We start from the raw sequence: 19,542 nt of genomic DNA, 5'->3' as shown, positions 1-19,542 counted from the left end.
TTGTGGCAATCTTGATTCCAGCTTGTGCTTGTTCTAGCCCAGCATTTCTCATGATGTACTCTGCGTATAAGTTAAATAAGCAGGGTGACAAAATACAGCCTTGATGTACTCCTTTTCCTATTTGGAACCAGTCTGTTGTTCCATGTCCAGTTCTAACTGTTGTTTCCTGACTTGCGTATAGGTTTCTCAAGAGGCAGGTCAGATGGTCTGGTATTCCCATCTCCTTCAGAATTTTCCACAGTTTATTATAATCCAACAGTCAAAGGCTTTGGCATAGTCAATAAAGCAGAAATAGATGTTTCTCTAGAACTCTCTTGCTTTTTCTATGATCCAGCAGATGTTGACAATTTGATCTCTGGCTCCTCTGCCTTTTCTAAAACCAGCTTGAACATCTGGAAGTTGACGGTTCACATATTGCTGAAGCCTGGCTTGAAGAATTTTGAGCATTACTTTACTAGCATGTGAGATGAGTGCAACTGTGTGGTAGTTTGAACATTCTTTGGCATTGCCTTTCTTTGGGATTGGAATTAACACTGACCTTCTCCAGTCCTGTGGCCACTGCTGAGTTTTCCAAATTTGCTGGCATATTGAGTGCAGCACTTTCACAGCAGCATCTTTTAGGATTTGAAATAGCTCAACTCAAATTCCATTACCTCCACTAACTCTGCTCATAGTGATGCTTCCTAAGGCCCACTTGACTTCACATTCCAGGATGTCTGACTCTAGGTGAGTGATCACACCATCGTGATTATCTGGGTCATGAAGACTTTTTTTGTGCAGTTCTTCTGTGTATTCTTGCTACCTCTTTTTAATATCTTCTGCTTCTGTTAGGTCCATACCATTTCTGTCCTTTATTGAGCCCATCTTTGCATGAAATGTTCCCTTGGTATCTCTAATTTTCTTGAAGAGATCTCTAGTTGTTTCCTCTATTTCTTTGCATTGATCACTGAGGAAGGCTTTCTTATCTCTCTTTGGTATTCTTTGGAACTCTGCATTCAAATGGGTATATCTTTCCTTTTCTCCTTTGCCTTTAGCTTCTCTTCTTTTCACAGCTATTTGTAAGGCCTCTTCAGAACAGCCATCTTGCTTTTTTGCATTCCTTTTTCTTGGGGATGCTCTTGCTCCTTGTCTCCTGTACAATGTCATGAACCTCCATCCATAGTTCATCAGGCACTCTGTCTATCAGATCTAGTCACTTAAATCTATTTCTCACTTCCACTGTATAATCATAAGGGACTTAATTTAGGTCATACCTGAATGGTCTAGTGGTTTTCCCTCCTTTCTTCAATTTAAGTCTGAATTTGGCAATAAGGAGTTCATTATCTGAGCCACAGTCAGCTCCTCGTCTTGTTTTTGCTGACTGTATAGAGCTTATCCATCTTTGGCTGCAAAGAATATAGTCAATCTGATTTTGGTGTTGACACTCCGGTGATGTCCATGTGTAGAGTCTTCTCTTGTGTTGTTGGAAGAGGTTGCTATGAGCAGTGTGTTATCTTGGCAAAACTCTATTAGCCTTTGCCCTGCTTCATTCTGTATTCCAAGGCCAAATTTGCCTGTTACTCCAGGTGTTTCTTGACTTCCTACTTTTGCATTCCAGTTCCCTATGATGAAAAGGACATCTTTTGGGGGTGTTAGTTCTAAAAGGTCTTGTAGGTCTTCATGAAACTGTTCAACTTCAGCTTCTTCAGTGTTACTGGTCAGGGCATAGACTTAGGTTACCATGATATTGTATTGTTTGCCTTGGAAATGAACAGAGATCATTCTGTCATTTTTGAGATTGCATCTGAGTACTGCATTTCAGACTCTTTTGTTGACTATAATGACTACTCCATTTCTTCAGGTAATATTGTTACCCCTGTTCTTCAGGCCCAAACCAATCTGTCATTCTTACCTTATTTCAGAGTTCTTTTTTGGTGTCCTCTGTTATTTGAAGAGTTCTGAGTTGTATTAAGTGGGTAGAAGCAGGGAGAAAGGAGTTCTGTGACAGTTTATCTGGACTAGAGACTGGACAATTAATTTTTATATGTATTTCCTCGTACTCTGCAATCTTACTAAATTTACTTATTTATTCTAGAATTTTTTTAGTCTATATACCTTAGCACTTTCTACAAAAATAATCATGTTTTCTCCAGATAAGGACAGTTTTGCATCTACCCTTCCATTTGTATATTTTAATTTCTTTTCCCTGCCATAGTTTATTGGCTAGAATCTCAGTGTAGATTTTGAGGAGTGAGAATACATATCCTTGTTTTGTCATGACATATTATCCTGTTTTAGTATTTCTAGGTTTATTTGGATAGATTTTTTTAAAGTATTTTTCATCTGTGATCATGGGGTAAGTTGGTCAATAATTTTATTTTCTCATACTGTCTTTGTCTGGTTTTGTTATAGGGTAAAACTGCCCTCATAAAGTGAGCTAGGTATTTTCTCCTACTCTTTTTTTAAATTAATTAATTTTTTAATTGAAGGATAATTGCTTTATAGAATTGTGTTGGTTTCTGCCAAACATCAGCATGAATCAGCCATAGGTACACATTATACCCCTTCCCTCTTGAATTACCTCCATCCCCATCCCACCCTCTAGTCCCTTACTCTTAGATTTTCTGAAATAGTTAATGTAGAATTCACTACTGATGCCATCTGGGCATGGGGTTCTTGAAGGGGGATTTTGACTCTAAATTCAATTTTCAGTTCTTTCATAGATATCAGTTCAGTTCAGTTGCTCAGTCGTGTCCGACTCTTTGCGACCCCATGAATCGCAGCACGCCAGGTCTCATAGATATAGCACTATTCAAATGATCTATTTCTTCTAGAGTGAGTTTTGGTAGTTTATGTCCTTCAAGGCATTTTTCTACTTAATTTAAATTGTAATATGTGTTATCAGAAGTTTTCCATAATATTCCATTATTTTATGTTTTGTGTCTGTGGAATCTGTGATCATATCCACTTTCTGATTTGTGATATTGGTAATTTATGGCTTTTATCCTTTTTTCTTTGTCAGTCTGGCTAAAATTCATTGTTTTTTGATTGTCAAGTGTTTTTTCTGCATTTTTGACATCAAATTGTCTTTTTTTCTATTAACATAGTGAGTTGCTTGATTTTCAAACATTAAATCCCCTAGCATCTATACTCGAATGGCTTACTGTTGACAGACCTTACCTCTGCCCATTTTCTGGCCTTTATGAGCACTGCCAAGAGATTCTGGCCATTTCATAATAACAGCAGCATCTTTAAATCCATTCCACAGTTGTGCACACAGACAGAATCTTTCTAATAAAATGAAAGATTAAGCTATTACGATTATGTCACTGTTCAGCATAGGAAATAGATTATAACAAAGGGAAGAATTTTTCTCATAATTGGGATTTTCCTCTTGTGTTTTGCTATGTACATTGGTAGCTCAGTGGAAGGAGGTAGAGATGCCAATTTGGAAACTGAATTATACAGCTCTTATAAGCACAGAATTTAATGAAAGACAATTGTTCCTTATAAGAAGGTTAATTTATTTGTGTTCTCTAAGTAATTTTTAAAGCAATAGGAAAGTGTTACATCAAACATCAATTATCTACATTTCAAAAATCTGTTTATGTCCCAGGAACAACTCAAACAGACCCATTGAATGGCTTGAATGCTTTGAATGGCAAATAGAAGAAATGATGTTGCAGTTCAACAATCTGGAGAAAAACAATTATCTTGGCTACTAGGCTTTTTATGAAGTATTTCTTTGTAGATGAATAGATTCATTGAAAGAAGAATCTTCTGTGAATCGTTTAATCCTGTCTCCACAAAGAGGCATCGTTTGCATAAATAATTTTAAGCATTCATGCTGAGTATGTATTCTAGTGCTGAACACACAAGAAATCATCTTAAATAAACCCTTCCTGAATTGAATTTATCCTGCCCTTAATTCTTCCCAGAAAAAAAAAAAAAAAAGGAGTTACACACTTTTCTTCAGCATTCCTATCTAGAAATTATATAAATTTCCCCCTGTGCTAACCTGCTTGCTTCTGGACATGTCAGTGTGGCATCCTAGTAAATGCTTAACAACCAGCTCATCAAAAAAAGTTGTAATATACACTGATTTTTGTGGAGTAAATCCTCCCATGGTAGCTTAATCAAGCTGCAATCCTGATTTCACTGAATACATACTTGAGAAACAGCACACAACAGCACATCAGTACACAGTATCTCCATTCCATAGACACAAAAGACACAAATAATTGTAAGAACAGATAGAATGGTAAAATTGTAGAAAGTGATGAATTTTTGAGACTTATTGCTACTGCTTATAGAGTAATTTAATTATAACTTCACATAAGATTATTTTTAAAGATGTGTGTGTAAAACAGGCTCATAAAATTTCTGCAAATGGTTTAATAGCCTCCAGTTAAAATAAATAAATTAATTTTTTAAAAATTTCAGCAACTGCAACTTTTGGCCTACAGGTCAGTCTAGCACACCACTGTGAGTAACTCTGGTTGTGTTCTAGTCTAAGGAATGAGAAGACAATGGGCCACCAGTCTCCTCGGTGTCAAGTTTTAAATTTCCAACACTGACAATGATTTTTGAAGAAAGTGCAGACACAATTCATAGTTGAGGGTATCTCTTTAGCTGGGATTTACTTTCTTAACCAGCAATAGATGACCAGAGTTATTTTAGGATCTCTCAGAACTGGGAGGCCTGAATCCAACCCCAGTTGCTGGAAGGAAATGTCCTGTCTTTCTCCTCAGCACATCGCCTCAGATGTGCTGGAGGCACAGGGGCTTCTGGGCAGCAAAACCCACTGGCCTGACATTCTGTGGGTGCCCCTTGTTGGAGTAGCCCCAGTGATAGTGGCTGCTGGACACCTAGAGGCTGCTTGTCACCTCAGCAGTTGATGATTTGATGTGCTCTCACTGTGGTGGCAGGGCCACTCCCACCCCCTTGACAGTCTTTCGTGGGGACAGTTCTTTGGAGGGAGGGGAAGTAAATGAGAGAAACTGCCTTAGAGTCCTCTGAAATATCACAGAGAGCTTTCCACTCTGAGGGCAATTTCCCACCCAGGGCCTAGGTCGCACTGAACAACCCAAATTGTGGGGACCCTGAATGGTATCTGAGAAAATGAAATATCTTTAGGTAGTTATTTTTTATATCTCACCTTTCAAAAATGATGTATGGTAGTTACCTGCAATAGTAACATCCTTCCAGCCCTATTTGTATTTCAGAAATTACAGGTTTTGGAAGCAGTCTTAAATTTTTCTGTTTTCCCACCTACAATCCATTCTTATTTCTGTCTCTCTCTCTCTCTCTCTCTCTCTCCCACACACACACACCCAAACCTGCTGTCTTATACACAGAGAGTATTTTGGGGTAACTTGCAAATCAGGCCCCATCATATCTGTATACAATACCCCAGTGATCCTTCAGTTAGACACAAAAATAAAAACATGGCAAGAAGGGCTAACGTTTATTGAGCACTAACTGTGTGCTGGGCCTGCTCTGAGTGCTTCAGAAAATTAATGCATTTTAATGCCCCAAACAGTCATTTGAGAGAGGTACTATTGTTATCTCCATTTTACAAATGAGGAACTGAGATGGAGAAGTAAAGAAATTTGCTCCAAGTCTCACAGTTAGTGATGGAGCAGAGAAAAAACTTAAACCAGCAGACTCCAGCCCCCACTCAACCCTGCTGACACCTGAATATTTATTGCCCTAGATTGTTATTTCGGAGGTATCTACGTGTTCTCTCTTGAAAGGATCCTTATTTGTTAAACATACACTGGTTTTCCTGTAACTCTTCTCTAAGACTTGAAAAAATGATTTCCATTCGCTTATTCTTCTGTGTTTGGAGAGATCTTTTCCCCCAATAATCATAGCAACCCTTTATTGCCTTTTACACTTAAAATTATCTGTATGCATCTATGTCTCTGGTTTTGGTGGCTTATCTGCCTTGTGATGATTTGAAAAAGCTTATAGGAAAGTAACTTTGCTCTTCCTATAAACATAGTTTGGTAAAGACTATAATATAGAAGCACAGAAACCTTTTGGCGACAAGATGTAGAAATCTAGGATGAGAAGGTTTATTGTGCAGTTTGTAAATCCCCCAGGGGTCACTTTCGTAATATAGTCAAATTCCCACATGCTTTCTTCTTCCTTTGCATACACAGGAACTTCCTCTTTGTCCCACCAGATTCAGCCATCACCCTGTTCTACCTTGCTCTATGCGCCGAGAGATTGACAGGTGTGAACTACATCAAGTGGCTTCCCGTTGGGTTATGCAGTGGGAAAAAAGGGTGGTGGAGCAGAGAGGAAAGGAAAGGACTGATGCCTGCTTAGTAAATCCTTTAGTCCATCCCTCCATAGAAGGGATGAGGCCCTCTCCCCAGGACTCTGGGTTGCTTTTTCCTTTTTCATGTCTAGGGATGGCAACAGCCTGCTGTTTCTACCCCAAGGGAACTGCCCTATGCTTCCCACTACCTGTTCGTTTTTAACAGAAGTAAAGAGCCTCTTTATTAAAATCTACTCAATGTACCAATTTGACTGTGCCATATGGTTCTTGTCTGTGTGGATTCTAATCACTTTCCCTTTATCATTAGAGCAGCTGCCATTAGTTTTCTGCAGTTTTGTTTCCCTCTCTCAAAAAATGTGCTTTTAAACTTAAGTTCATCTTCTTTAACTTCTTTCTTCAGTTCTTTACCAAAATTTACTGTAACAAGGGGTTTGCTACAAGTTACTATGTGTGGTTTGCAAACATAACAAAAAATCATTATGGAGGCTCAATTAATGCAATAAATCACATTATTAGGAAAAGGATAATAGACACAGTAAAGGCTTTTAACAAAATCTAACACACTTGCATAATAAAAACTCTTAAGGAACAAGGAATAGAAAGGAACATCCTCACCTGATAGAGGCCATCTACAAAAAAACCACAGCTAACCTCTCCTTTGGGTGAAAAACAGAATGTTCTCCTCTGAGATCAGGAGCAAGACAAGGATGTCTATCCTTGCCACTTATATTTAACATGTGCTAAAAGGTTCAGTTCAGTTCAGTCACTCAGTCGTGTCTGACTCTTTGCGACCCCATGAATCACAGCACGCCAGGCCTCCCTGTCCATCACCAACTTCCGGAGTTCACTCAGACTCATGTCCATCGAGTCGGTGGTGCCATCCAGCCATCTCATCCTCTGTCGTCCCCTTCTCCTCCTGCCCCCAATCCCTCCCAGCATCAGGGTCTTTTCCAATCAGTCAACTCTTCGTATGAGGTGGCCAAAGTACTGGAGTTTCAGCTTCAGCATCAGTCCCTCCAATGAACACCCAGGACTGATCTCCTTTAGGATGGACTGGTTGGATCTCCTTGCAGTTCAAGGGACTCTCAAGAGTCTTCTCCAAAAGTTAAGTAGAGAAAAAGAAACTAAAAGAGTATCCAGATTGAAAAGGAAGAAGTTAATTATCTCTATTCACAGATGACATAATCTTGTATAGAGAAAATCCTAACATTTCTTTTAAAAAGCTATTAGAACTAATAATTGAACTGATTAAGGTTGCAAGATAAAGGATAGATATACAAAAATTTCTTCTATCTCTATACACTTGCAATGGATATTCTGAAAAAAAATTAAGAAAATTTTATATGTAATAAAATCAAAAAGAATAAAATATTTAAGTATAAATTTAGTAAAAATATTTTTGTATTCAAGACTTGTACAATGAAATGACAAAACAGTGTTGAAAGAAATTAAAGAAGATCTACATAAACAGAAATCATGACACTGTCATGAACTAATTATTGGTAAGATGGAAATACTCTCCAAGTTGGTTAGCACTATCTCTTTATCAAAATCTCAAGTGGCTTTTTTCCAGAAATTGACAAATTGACCTTAAAATTCATTTGGAAATGCAAGGAAGCTAGGATAGTCAAAACAATCTTGAAAAAAGGAGAATGTTAAAGTCACAATTCTTGACTGCAAAACTTACTAAAAAGGTATAGTATCAAAACAGTGGGGTTCTGGCATGAGGATAAACATGAAGATCAATAGAGTAGAACTGAGTGTCCAGAAATATACTCTTACACATATGGTGCTTTTCAATAAGGACACCAAGACAAGTCAATGAGGGAAAGAATAGTCAAATTGTTCAAGAACAATTTGTGAATAATAACCACATACAAAAGAATAAAGTAGATTTGTATATCACACTGTACATAAACATTAACTAAAAATGAATCACAGACAAAACCATAAAAGCTGAAACAATACAACACTTAGAAGAAAACATAGGAGTAAATTTTCATGACCTCAGTTAAGCAATGGTTTATTAGAAATGACACCAAAAGCACAAGCTTGTCATACTAACTGAAGTAAGTCAGAGAAGGAGAAATATCATATGACATCCCTTAAATGAGGAATTAAAAAGGAATGATATAAATGAACTTACAAAGCAGAAAGAGACTCACAGACTTTGTGAATGAACACATACATGGCTGATGGGGAACAGGATGGGGAGAGGCAATAGGGAGTTTGGGATGGAGATGTACTCATGCTATATTTAAAATGGATAACCAACAAGGACCACGTGGAACTCTGCTCAATATATGTGGCAGTCTGAATGGGAGGAGAATTTGGGAGAGAATAAATGTATGTATTGTTGCTGTTGTTCAGTTGCTGAGTCATGTCAGACTCTTTGCAAGCCCATGGACTGCAGCACTCCAGGCTTCCCTGTCCTTCACTATCTCCCAGAGGTCAAACTCATGTACGTTGAGTCAGTGATGCCATCCAACCATCTTATCTTCTGTCATCCCCTTCTTCTCCTGCCCTCAATCTTTCCCAGCATCAAGGTCTTTTCAATGAGTTTTCTCTTCCCATCAGGTGGCCAAAGTATTAGAGCTTCAGCTTAAGCATCAGTCCTTCCAGTGAATATTCAGGATTGATTTCCTTTAGGATTGACTGGTTTGATCTCCTTGCAGTCCAAAGAACTCTCAAGAATCTTCTCCAGCACCACAATTTGAAAGCATCAATTCTTAGGTGCTCAGTCTTCTTTATGGCCCAACTCTCACATCTGTACATGACTACTGGAAAAACCATAGCTTTGACTATATGGACCTTTGTCGACAAAGTGATGTCTCTGCTTTTTAATACGCTGTCTTGGTTTGTCATAGCTTTTCTTCCATGGAGCAAGTGTCTTTTAATTGCAAGGCTGCAGTCACTATCCACAGTGATTTTGGAGACCAAGAAAATAAAATCTCTCACTGTTTCCATGTTTCCCCATCTGTTTGCCATGAAGCGATGGAACCAGATGCCATGATCTTAGTTTTTTGAATGATGAGTTTTAAGCCAGATTTTTCATATGAATGGCTGAACTATCACAGCATTGTTTGTTAATTAGCTATATCCCAATATGGAATAAAACTTTAAAGAAAAACTACAGTGAGATACCACTTCACACTCACTAGAATGACTATAATAAAATAAAAGACAATAGCAAGTGCTGGCAAAGATATGGAAGAACTGGAACCCTCTACATTACTGGTAGGAATGTAAAATAGTAAAGCCTTTATACCTAAGGTTTATACCTAAGAGAACTGAAAATATATGTCCATACAAAAGCTTGTACAAAAATGTTAACAGCAGCATTATTTATGGCAGTCAAGAAATGGAAACAACCCAAATGTCCATTAACTGATGTATAGATAAGTGTGGCATATTCATACAAGGGAATACTTTTGCCATAGAAAGGAATGAAGTAACAACACTTTTTTTTTTCCATTTATGTTATTTATTTATTTTTTTACATTTTTAAAATATAAATTTATTTATTTTAATTGGGGGCTAATTACTTTACAATATTGTATTGGTTTTGCCATACATTGACCTGAATCCGCCACGGGTGTACATGTGTTCCCCATCCTGAACCCCCTTCCACCTCCCCATCCCATTCTTCTGGGTCATCCCAACATAGACAAACCTTGAACATATGTTAAGTGAAAGAAGTCAGTCAAACAAGCCTACATATTGTATGATGCCATATATATGAAATGCCTACAAAAGGCAAATTATAGAAGCAGAAAGTAGTTTAGTAATTGCTCAGGGCAGGTGGGTGAGTAGGAGTGGGATGAAGAGTGATTACTCATGGATACATGGATTCTTTGGGGGAGGGGCATGAAATATTCTAATTAGATTGTGGTGATGGTTATACAACTTTGTCAATATACTAAAATCATTGAGTTGTACACTTTAAGTTGATGAGTGTACCATGTTGAATTGTATCTTAAATTACTTAGGAGAAAACATTTCAGAGGTCTCAAGCTTGTTGATTTTAGTCCCAAACCAAATTGTTCGTCTTCCGTGTTAGATGTTTCCCAAAGCCTGGATGACTTCCTACACAGTTGTGTTATAGTTGAGGATGCAGACCTTGGTCTTGGTAGTGGGTCAGATGGTAAAGAGTCTGCCTGCAATGCGGGAGACCCGGGCTCGATTCCTGGGTTGAAAAGATCCTCTGGAGAAGAAAATGGCAACCCACTCCAGTATTCTTGCCTGGAAAATCTCATGGATGGAGGAGCTTGGTGGGCTACAATCCATGGGTTTGCAAAGAGTCAAGACACAACTGGGCAACTAACGCATGCAGACCATAGAAACATTCCTTTTTTCCTTACAAAAGACCCTTTCTTTAACCTGATAGCTCAGTTGGTAAATAATATCCCTGCAATGCAGGAAACCCTGGTTCGATTCCTGGGTTGGGAAGATCCCCTGGAGAAAGGATAGTTTACCCACTCCAGTATTCTTGGGCTTTCTTTGTGGCTCAGCTGGTAAAGAATTTGCCTGCAATGCCGGAGACCCTGGTTTGATCCCTGGGTTGGGAAGGTCCCCTGGAGAAGAGAAAGGCTACCCACTCCAGTATTCTGGCCTGGAGAATGCCTTGGACTGTATAGTCCATAGAATCGCAAAGAGTAGGACATGACTGAGCGACTTTCACTTTAACCTGAAGGTCTACAGGATCTAGTCAGTCTTCCAAGTGTCCCTCAGTCTCATGTTACATTCAGTACCTCTGAGCAGCTCTATGTTGGGTGGGCAATAGATTCTCCAATTTCCTTCAAGATCTTCTTAAACTGAATCATACGCATACTTCAGTATGTACTTGACCACATGAATTTCTGAAGGCACAGACTAAATAGGGAGTACCAACCTGGAGTATCCCTGTCTGTGAAGGTATTTTTCAGGGAGTAGTATTACTCTAGCATGAAAATATGCATGTCAAACAGTTATGAGGTGAAGTGCACTGTGCACATAGAGGCAGGAGAGGGCAGGGCTTGAGTACAGAAAGCCTCTTCAGCCCTGGCAACTTGCTCACTGCTTACTACTACTGAGGATATTTCAATTGCAAAGTCTGAGAAGTTCCATTAAGTTATCTTCACAGAATAACTAACTCCCCAATTGAGAAAGCTGCACATTGGTAACATGCATTGAAGATCTTGGGAAACATTTATTAAGTCACCACTAAATATCCTCTATATAAAACTATAATTTCTATTGTGTATCATTTAACTATTATTTAAGAATGTCTGTTCATGGTGAAATGTTTATCATTCCAATATTTAACTAAATTTCATTTCATGGTTTAAAGCATTCCTTGATTTGACTTGTCTTTATGCAAAAATGATCAACCCCATTTTTGCTTTCCAACTGAGTGGAAATATGCAAATGTTTTGATTAAATGATAAACTAAACAGTTTTGCCAGAAGCAGCTATTTCCACGGGAGGCAATGCTACTAAATTATCCAAGTAAAATGGAATGATGCCAATTGCTGGCAGATGTAGGGAAACTGATAGAAGCTTCCAAATGTGGCTATTATCAAACAGTCCCAAAAAAGAGAGAAAGAAAGAACACTCCCCGCCCCCTCTTAAAAAAAAAAAAAATTAAGAAAAAATTGGTAAACGTGGTCCCAAGTCATGTTGGCCTATTTGTTTTGTATCTCTCATCTCCCATCTAAGTTTTATGAAACAGAGGCAGCCTCATTTCACACATTCTGAAACTTAGCTTCAAAGTTTGTTCCTTTCCATTTGGAATTTACTTTCCCATAGCATATTAAAGCAGGTCATTGGCATCCGACCAGCGCATAAGAAACTTTTCAATCCAAATGTAATTTAAACATTCTGCGTTTGCAATGAAAAGTATAGAAATCAAAACCACAGCAATATCAGCAATTCAGACAGAAAAAAATAAAAATGAGAAAAGCAATAAAAATGTAAACTATTCAAAACACTAATAGCTAAACTATACCTCTAATATTGGAACATTCACGTTATTTCCATCTTTAACAGAAAACAGAACTTACAATTGATACATTCCTGTGTATATCTTTGCACTCTTTTCTAATTATTTTCATTATGAGCATGTAATTAAACATTTTTTGTAAACAACACAAGAAATACTGATGATACTTGTTATGCAAAAAAATTACATGGCAAAAATATCATAAGTCAAAGGATAAGTGATTAAGAAACATTTGACAAATAAAGAGTTAATAATCTCAACATACAAAAACTCCTAGTAAGAAAAAGATTTCAAAATCTCAATGTGACAAAGACAGGAATAGACAATTTTGAAAACAGGAAAGAGTAATGACCTGTAAAGATATGAAAATTTGATTCATTCATTTGACTTTTAACCAGAGAAATGAAAATTCAGGTCATCATAAGATACTAATTTCATCCAGTATATTAGTTCAAAATTGAGAAAAAACAGTGACATCCTAGTATTGGCAAGGATTTAAGAGAAAGGGCACTTGTGTACTTTGGAACAACTACCACTATTTTGGAAAGCTCTCTGACAAAATCAATTAAACAGTTAAAATACATGCACACTTTGACCCAGCAATCTCACTTCTTGGAATTTATCCTATAAAATGAGGCTGTCTATGGCAGCACTTTTTGGCTTGACAGAAATAAACTACAAGAAGTGTGAAAGATAATTTGCAGAGAAACATATGTAGTCTGAGTCCAGTTTTGTAAAACACAAAATGATTTTGTAAAACATTATCTCTCATTTGTGTGAAATTTGTGAAATGCGTGGAAAACGGCATACCTGGCTGTTAGCCGTGAGAGGTGGTACCTTAATTCAAAAAAACCAAGCCTAGATGATGATAATGATTTTACTGTGAGCACAGATTATTTTTTTAAGTCTTTATTGAATTTGTTACAACATTGTTTCCATTTTATGTTTTGGTATTTTTGGCCACGAGATACATGAGATCTTAGCTTCCTGACCAGGGATCAAACCCACACGCCCTGCATTGGAAGGTAAGGTCTTAACCATTGGACTGCCAGGGAAGTCCTACAGGTTACTTTGTAATTGAACCTTTTTAAAGAGTTGAATGAGTTTGAACCTAGAATCAGGTGAAGAACTTCCAACACTTGGGCACAGGTTGCAGGGCACAGAGAGCTTCATCATCACCCCAAGGGGCACATGGAGTCACCACCTGAACGTACGGCCACCACCTCACTGGGTAAGGGCTGTGGAGCCCAGGCTGGCACAACCTTCCAGGAACAGAAGTTAGGAAGGCTCTCTCTTCTTTCCCTCCTGCCCATCTTGTCCTCTCCTTTCCTGACCATCCTATGACCAACGTGCTAGAATCTGGGACTGGGCTCAGCACCCACAGTATAAAAATAGAATGTGGGGGGACCAAAGTAGTAGCCCTACTCAAAATCAGAAAGCATGGAAGCTAGAGCAGAAAGACCTCAGCAAAAGTCCATAGTGGCAGCAACCAGCAGGAATCAGGGTACCAGGACCATTCAGCCAGCTGAAATGAAGACATGGAGCATCTGTTTCTTTCTGTCTCTCCTGTCCCTCTTTGCAGGTCAAGTGCTGGCTGCCCACATTACTCAGCTGTCTGCCTGAGTGTTGCCTGGGTGGTGATCACTGGAGCCGCAACATTGTGGGGTGACATTGGTGACTAAAAACAGTTCCCAAGCCTGGGTACTTAAAAATCATGATGTATCTCTAGAGAAAAGACTCCTGCAGCCTCTGACCTTGAAGTGGGGATCCTAGGGAGCTAGAACGAGCAGTCCTTCAGTCTCTCCAGGCTGGAAGCAAAAGAGAAACCTCTTAAAGATCCCAGAGGTGTTTTTCCCCAAGATTTCTTGGTGTGGACCATTTTTAAAGTCTTTTTTGAATTTGTTACAGTATTGCTTCTGTTTTATGTTTTGTTTTTTTGGCCCAGAAGCATGTGTGATCTTAACCTTCCAACCAGGAATCAAACCTGCACATCCCCTCCACTGGAAGGCAAACTTTTATCCCCTGGACCGTGAGGGAAGTCCCCTAAAGGTGTCTTTAAAAAGAACATCATTCTCTGTGTGTGAGCTGTGTGGCTCATCAGAGATTTTTCCTGGAGCATGTGGAGAAGTGGGCAGCTGTCCTGCTAACTAACTGCCTGTACCCACTCCATTAAATCCTTCAAAGGATGGGCTAAAGCATAAATGAATGACAAGAGAGACTTTCATTCCAGTTGTGTTACTTTTAGTCATTTCCATGTCACACTCTAGAGCCACACAGCACAGACTCTGGAACCAGACTGCACAAGTTCAGTCAGTTTAAACCCAGCCACAACCACGATGGTCTGGGCTGCAGTTCCTCAACTAGAAATGGGTTTAATAGCTGCACTTAAAAGTTACCAGACTTCCCTGGTGGTCCAGTTGATAAGAATCCACCTGCCAATATAGGAACATGGGTTCAAACTGTGGTCCAGGAAGATTCAACATGCCATGGAGCAACTAAGCCCTTGTACCACAACTACCGAGCCACCACTCTATAGCCCGCAAGCTGCAACAACTGAGCCAGTGAGTCTAGAGCCCATGCTCTGCAACAAGAGAATCCCGTGCTCTGTAACAAAGAGTTGCCCATGCTCACTGCATCTAGAGAAGGACTGCACGCAACAACAAGGACCCAGTGCAACCAAAAGTAAATAAATAAATATATGTTTAAAATGACTGACCACATTTGATGTACACAGCACCCAGGTGCTGCAGAAGCATCAGCTGCCATTCTTATTTCTTCAGTGGTAACATACGCTACCTGCTCATTTATAAGATATAATTGGAGAAGCTTTAAGAAAATTGTGTGTGTGCATTGAGTCCTTCTGTTTCTAGCATTGCGCAGATTATTTACATGTTATGTCTACCTTTTTATAACAACTCGCTAAAAGAGTATCATTTTTATGTTGCAAAATAAAATTAGTGAGGAAGCTGGGATTCAGGTCTGTTTGGACCCCAGGTTTTGCCCCCATCTCTCACTCTGCTCTGCTGCCTCTCCATCATCAACACTCTGCTGAAAACGTGCGGATGTAGCTCATGTGTGTGAGGTGTAAGGCACATGACACTGCTAAGAAGTATGAATCCCTGGGGTGATAATCTCCAACTCCCATCTCATTCCCAAGTATTTACTAATGCAGCTGGCAATAAGAGAAAACTCTCTCCTTCACAGAGTTTACATGATAGTGATCAGAGATTGGGGGGAAATGGAAACAGTGACAGACTTGATTTTCTTGGGCTCCAAAATCACTCTCTGTGGATGGTAGCTGCACCAACAAAAGACACTTGCTCTTTGGAAGAAAAGCTATGACAAACAAAGGCAACATGTTATAAAGCAGAGACATCACTTTGCCGACAAAAGCCCAATAGTCAAAGCTATGGTTTTTCCAGTAGTCAAGTACAGATGTGAGAGTTGGACCATAAAGGAGGTTGAGCACTGAAGAACTAATGTTTTCAAATTGTGGTGCTGGAGAAGACTCTTGAGAATCCCTTGGACTGCAAGGAGATCAAACCAGTTAATCCTAAAGGGAATCAATCTTGAATATTCATTGGAAGGACTGATGCTGAAGCTGAATCTCCACTACTTTGGCCACCTGATACAAAGAGCCAACTCATTGGAAAAGACCTTGATGCTGGGAAAGATTGAGGGCAGGAGGAGAAGGGGCAACAGAAGATGAGATGATTGGATGGCATCACTGACTCAATGCACATGAGTTTGAGCAAACTCTGGGAGATAGTGAAAGACAGAGAAGCCTGGCATGCTGCAGACCATGGGGTTGCAAAGAGTCTGACAAGACTGAATGACTGAACTGAACTGATCAGAGACAGATAATATACAATTAAATAATTTAAAGGTGTCATAATAATATTCAAAATGGTAACAAATGCTATGGAGAAAATAAACCAATGGAGAGGAGCAGAGAGTTTAGAGTGGGGTGCAAGGAGAGGTGATTTTTAATTTTACATATAAGAGCCACATCTAAGTTATTTTCTGATAATCTTGGTGGTGAACTCTAAATGGTATACAGGCTGGAAGAGGTGATGACTGGTGTTTGCAGTCATGACCTAGAGCTTCAGTCTGCTACACAGTGTCCACCAGTCACATGTGGGTAAATTATTTAACATCAAGTAAAATTTAAAATGCAAGTCCTCAGTCTCACTAGTCACATGGCAAGTCCTCAACAGCCACATGGACTAGATGGTGCATGTTACGAACATTCTCATCATTGCAGAATGTTCTGCTGGATGGTATTGTACCCAAGTAAAGCAGCCAGATGCTGCAGAAAGTGAGCAGAATGCTTAGCATCATGCTTCAGGATACAGAGATTTAGTGAGAATGAGATCAACATAATGATCATGGAGAAGATGGTTTCCCCCTGTAATATTTCCATGTACCTTCAGGAGATACTATCAGTCAGTTCAGTCGTTGTTGTGTCTGACTCTTTGCGACCCCATGGACTGCAGCACGCCAGGCTTCCCTGTCTATCACCAATTCCTGGAGCTTGCTCAAACTCATGTCCATCGAGTTGGTGATGCCATCCAAACATCTCACCCTCTGTCATTCTCTTCTCCTCCTGCCTTCAGTCTTTCCCAGCATCAGGGTCTTTTCCAATAAGTCAGTTCTTTGGATCAGGTGACAAAGTATTGGAGCTTCAGCTTCAGCATCAGTCCTTCCAATGAACATTAAGGGACCGATTTCCTTTAGGATGGACTGGTTGGATCTCTTTGCAGTACAAGGGACTCTCAAGCGTCTTCTCCAATACCACAGTTCAAAAGCATTAGTTCTTCAGCACTCAGCTTTCTTTATAGTCTAGATTGGTCATAGCTTTTCTTCCAGGGAGCAAGCGTCTTTTAATTTCATGGCTGCAGTCACCATCTGCAGTGATTTTGGAGCCCAAGAAAATAAAGTCTGTCACTGTTTCCATTGTTTCCCCATCTATCTGCCATGAAGTGATGGGACCTGATCCCATGATCTTAGTTTTTTGAATGTTAAGTTTTAAGCCAGTTTGTTCACTCTCCTCTTTCACTTTCATCAAGAGGCTTTTTAGTTCCTCTTTGCTTTCTGCCATAAGGGTGGTGTCATCTGTGTATCTGGGGTTATTGATATTTCTCCCGACAATCTTGATTTCAGCTTGTGCTTCATCCAACCCAGCATTTCACATGATGTACTCTGCATATAAGTTAAATAAGCAGGGTAACAATATACAGCCTTGATATATTCCTTTCCCAATTTAGAACCAGTCTGTTGTTCCATGTCCAGTTCTAACTGTTGCTTCTTGACCTGCATACAGATTTCTCAGGAGACAGGTAAGGTGGTCTGGTATTTCCTTCTCTTGAAGAATTTTCCACAGTTTGTTGTGATCTACACAGTCAAAGGCTTTGGCGTGATAAAGCAAAAGCAGATGTTTTTCTAGAATTCTCTTGCTTTTTCGATGATCCAGCAGATGTTGGCAATTTGATCTCTGGTTCCTCTGCCTTTTCTAAATCCATCTTGAACAACTGGAAGTTCACAGTTCATGTACTGTTGAAGCCTTGCTTGGAGAATTTTCAACATTGCTTTGCTGGCGTGTGAGATGAGTGCAATTGTGCAGTAGTTTGAACATTCTTAGGCATTACCCTTCTTTGGGATTGGAATGAAAACTGACCTTTTCTAGTCCTGTGGCAATATAGGAGATACTATAATGATATGCTTTTGCCTTTCTTCAAACAATTATAATACAAAACAGCACAAATATATCCATCTTCAGGCAAAACTTTTATTTAGTTAACCTGAATTAAAATCACCACCATCTTCTTCCTCCCCTTTCTCCTCAATATCATCATCATCACCAGTCAGCAGTATTATCATACTTTTGACCACCAAGCCTCCTGGCATACTTTGATTTTCTAAGTAGTTAATGGAATGAATGGAAATTGATAGAAAATAAGTAATTGGTGGAATAAATATTGGTTTTACAATAACCCAAGATACTTCATTAAGAACAAGAAAAACAATGGTAGAATAATGTTTTAAAGTAAAATATTAGTAAATGTAATGCATGATATTTGGGTGGATCCTGGATCAACAACAAAAATCATCCCTGAAGGACAAATAGAAAAATGTTAAATCACACCAAATATGTAAGGAAAGACAATAGTTTTGTTTAAATGTTAATTTTTCTGAGTGTGACAATTACTTGATTTTTGTTGGAATATAAATGATAAAGTATTCAAAAGTGAAGTGTCATAATATCTATGATTAACTCAGGTGGTTCATCAAAAAATGTCTGTGATTAACTCAGATGGTTCATCGTTTGTGTGTGTATGTGTGCATATAAAATAAGAGCTTTGTCTGAAGGTGTGTCACATATATGTATTTAGCACAAACACTGCAAAATACTAACAATTGATGAATCTAGGTGAAGGATATGTAGATATTCATTTGATTATTTTTGCAACATTTCTGTAGGCTATTTCATAATAAAAGATTGGAGAGAAATTAAAGGATTATTTAAATGAGGTAATAAGAGTGGCTGTCCATTAAAGAATGACCATGCCTATAAGCTTTTAAAAAGATCTAAAGGATAAATATTGTTTATCTTGTATATTTTATTTCATTTTTTTCAACAGAACATCTTTCTCCTTTTCAAAACATTGGTCCCAATTTAAACTGGATATATTTTGTGCTTGAATGTAAAGTTTAATTTACCCAAATGTTTTTGGGTAAACTTATTTTTCAATGAAATCTTAACTTTCGGGATAAAATCTCAGCATGTCAGAATCAGACCCTTGGGCATCTCAACTGCAAATGCCTGTAAGTGTAGTCATTCGTTTCTGGGGGAATCAGTACGTTTCCACAGCCCCTGAGGATTTCAAGAATAAGCGTTCCGCACACACGGACACTGAGGTCGATCTAGAACCACATGTTTCAGCCTGCACGGGCCACACTGAGCCAGAGGACAGCAGAAAAGAATCTCAGGTTCTGGTGCAAAAGCAGGTTGAGAAAACCACTCCCTTCCATTTGCATCACTTAGGACTCTGCTACAAGTGCCAGAAAATTTGCCTAAAACTGGATTAAGCAAGAAAAGAAATGGCTCAGAGGAGGATATGCAGATTCCATTGCTTATGTGACAAGGCCTCAGTGTCTGCCTGTCAGCTCTACCTCCACCCCCCCACCACACCCCCAACTCCATCCGCAGGTGTTTCTCTCACTCAAGCAGTGAGCAACGTGCAGCATAGTATGTGAGAATCCAGGAAGGAGCAGCTAAGTGCTCCGCCCAAGA

Source organism: Bison bison, unplaced genomic scaffold (assembly GCF_000754665.1).
Source record: "Bison bison bison isolate TAMUID 2011002044 unplaced genomic scaffold, Bison_UMD1.0 scf7180017864057, whole genome shotgun sequence".
Classification (NCBI taxonomy): domain Eukaryota; kingdom Metazoa; phylum Chordata; class Mammalia; order Artiodactyla; family Bovidae; genus Bison; species Bison bison.
The sequence above is the reverse complement of the archived record's forward strand: the minus strand, read 5'-3'. Positions refer to the sequence as shown.